General features: G+C 36.0%; 1 pseudogene; it reads right to left on the bottom strand.

Annotated features, from left to right (window-relative positions):
• Positions 1-859: 859 nt before the first annotated feature.
• LOC139465651 (uncharacterized) lies at positions 860-3,140 on the bottom strand (annotated as a pseudogene).
• Between the last annotated feature and the right edge of the window lie 416 nt (positions 3,141-3,556).

Below are 3,556 nucleotides of genomic sequence, written 5' to 3'. Positions count from 1 at the left end.
TTCCTAGTTTGCTAGTGGAGATCTTCGAAACAATTGTTTGGAGACTACTTCATCACTAGGCAACTTGAAAAATGGTTTGCAATGCATCCTCACTTTCCAAAACCAAATGAAGACTTTTGTAAGTATATGCCTTTCAAAGACACCCTTTGATACCATTCAATAGACTGAGCTTCAGTCAAGACCTAGCACCTTGATGACATGATCTTTATTATTTACTTTGAATTTTCTTTAAAACTATTGATCTTATAAATTCACATGCAATGAATTAGAAAATCCTATGTATGTCAACAAAGACATAAATAATGAAATACTCAACACAATTAATTCTTCTAGGTATATTTTTATTAAATACAGTAAAAACAAATGCAGGAATTTGAGTATACAATATTCTGGAAAATGAAAAGAATGTACAATATATTCATAAATTTCAATCAGAAAGTAACAGTGTTTGTGTGCCATATAACAGTCTCATCAGAAAAAAGGTATATAAGAATAGCCAACACAGGAATTTTAAGATGTCAGAGGGTTTCTCTATAAAACCTGCTGGATATTTATCCTGACACCTGCACGGGGGAATGTGAAATATGAACACAAAAGATGTGTAAGAAAGTTCTTTTCTCAACAGAATGAGGGAGTGATTAAAAGTGACTATCCATTCATTGTTGAAAAAAACTGTTTATACAGTATTTGTTTCTTATGCATGCATTTACCAATATATTGATTTGAGGTTATTTACATAAATGCAATAAATTAACATCTTGATTCACTATTCATGTATTTGAATGAATTTAATATTTTCAACAAATGTCCCAGATGAGCCAATTTCAAGTTATTTCATTATGTCCTTAGTTCAATAACATTACAAGTCACCTTCTATGTTGTTGGGTTGTTCACAAAAGAAAAGGGTGTCATCAATAACAACTGGGATCAATAAGGATATTAAGTTCTTAACTGGTACGATTACTACCCCCATGTGTTCAGTCTGTGCCTTAACTAATTTTACATGGGATGGCTCAACACCAAGAAAGTTGTCAACTTCATCCTCATATGAAGAAAATATGGATCCTGCATCCACATCGTACGGAGTGATGCAGGCCAGCATCTTACAACTGTCATCACATTGGGTTTTTTCACATATACAATTGACATCTTGGGTGAAACAAAACCAGTTGACAACACCCCTTCTTTTGTTTTCTTTTTCTCTGAACATAACTGCTGATGAATTTCTTTTCAATGATCTAACATACTCTTTGGAATGAAAGGTTTTTCCTCTCAACTTAAGCTGCTTGAAGACCATGAAGTCTTTAGGTTCAGCTCCTAAGAAATCTATCAATGCAACATTATGGACACTACAGAGCTTCTTCTTGAAGCCCTTACCAATAAATTTACAAGACTTGGTCAACTACCCTTGCAAGTAGTGTTGGGAATTCTTGCAGAGTTTTGTTAGGAATTCATAGGCTGGAGAATCTTTCTTTACAGAGGATAGCATTAAAGGCATCAGTTGCATCATGTTAAAAGCATTCATAATTTGTAAGTCAACATGTTGTGTCCCATGAAATATAGACATAAGATTGCCATTAAGATTTTCGAATGGGAAACAAGAATGTACCCAGAGAGGACCAAGGTTCTGTACAGTTGAGAGCAAGTGCAAAAGAGAGTGAACATTAAGTGTTAAGTATCTCTCTCCATACAAATCTGCAAACATGTAGACAAAATAGTCTAACAAAACCTGTCCATTTTTCACATCTGCTTCAGAAATACTGTCCATTGAAAGTAAGGTGATAGCTTCAACAAAACAAGTGTAATGATAAAAATACACATAAGGCAACAAACCTTGCAGAATTGGAATTGAGTAAAATAGAAGCCATGATCTAAATTCAGCAGCTTTCCAGTATTTTAAATGTTCATTTATGGATCTAGGCAGCCTTGATATGTTGGATGGTGGTTTTACAGAACAAAGCAAATTGTCAACAGAATTAACATATGGCAATAAAGAAAACCTTGAGGCAGCATGTGCTGAAGAAAACCATAAAGTAAGGAGCAATTTAGTTACGCCTAAAAGAACACAATGCATGTAGTCTACACTGCATGATCGAACATAATCAAAGCTGGCCAGATTCATAAGAAAGGAGTAACCTTCAACTGGTTGTACAGAGCTAGCAGTTAGTGAATTTCTAACTGAATCAGTGGCGGTACGGGCTGGACCACTAGGGTCCTCTTCAACATAAGGGAATATGTGAACATTGCCACCTTTATCAGTTCGGAAGTTTTTACCTTTTTGTGTGCAAAAAAGACAACTGTGAGATCCATTGAACTGAACCATATTTAAAACAGAACTTTTTGCAGGTAAATCAGCAGTCAAAGCAATAAGAAAACAATGGCAAATAACAGATTCACCATTTACTTCAACCTGCACACCATTTGTTTCAAGGTCTGACAAAGATGCCTGAAGGGGTTCACAAAATGTACTCATACATGGCTTTGTTGACCCAAACCATATCCCATACATAAGCATATTAGTTTTGGACTTCCTTTGTTTGAATGGGAGTTCATTAACCATCAAATATACTGGCCACATGGACATTTGCGAGCTTTTAAACAACGGAACCCCATCAGTGTTGAAAGTAAATGATATGTTGTATTGATGCTTTTCTGATAGTGGTCCATCATTGACAACAAATTGTTGATATAAGTTTGAGTCATATATGTCCTCATAGTTTCTTGCATTTTTCTTCTGCCGGTGGAATCGGTGGCCCAGACCAGATACAAAAGTTTGGTTTTTGAAAAAGGAACGCAGCTGATGGTAAAGTGGGAACACAAGGAAAAAACTCTTAGAACTAGAGGCTAAGAGGGACTTTGAACAAAAAGTGTTTGGGCAAATTTCTTTCTTTTGACACAGGTGAATGACAGTTGTTACAATAATAGAATCTCTGCAGGGGAGATTCGAAAGAAGCAAATGTCTTTCTCAGCATATACACACTCTGCAGGGCTTTAGGTTGTGACATACAGTGCAAACGTATCAATACCAGTAAATCGGCCAACATGGCACTGGTAACAGAGTGACACATAGCAAACAATGATATCAGCATGATGCTTAAGCCTATGGACATCCAATGTCCATCATATATGGGCTGGTCCATTTCTGACTTGGGCTCAGCCTGGGTGCCATTCCCTTCATCTTTCTTGGCAGGTTCCTCTTCCCTCTGTTGTTGCTGGACATAATCAGTCAACAGGTCACTGATTGTGAGTCCTGAAACAATCAATGGCACATGATAATGTACAAACAAATACACAATCATAAATCATACAAGAGAAAATGCTGGTAATTTGCTGAATAATATGCTGAATAATTTATTTCACCATGCATGAACCATCCATATACTTTTTGACAATGAGATAAGTCAGTTGAAGTCTATTTAACTATGGATCTGAATTATGCAAAGTGCCATTTATGCATTTATGGATTATGTAAGGCAATAATATCCCTTAAAATTTTAGTGTATCTTCACCTTCTGCAGCACTTGTGCAAGGAGCATCAACAACATCAACAATGCTT

The sequence above is a fragment of the Haliotis cracherodii genome, unplaced genomic scaffold (genome assembly GCF_022045235.1).
Source record: "Haliotis cracherodii isolate W230 unplaced genomic scaffold, xgHalCrac1.p SCAF_18, whole genome shotgun sequence".
NCBI lineage: Eukaryota > Metazoa > Mollusca > Gastropoda > Lepetellida > Haliotidae > Haliotis > Haliotis cracherodii.
This window is presented reverse-complemented; position numbering and strand designations above follow the sequence as displayed.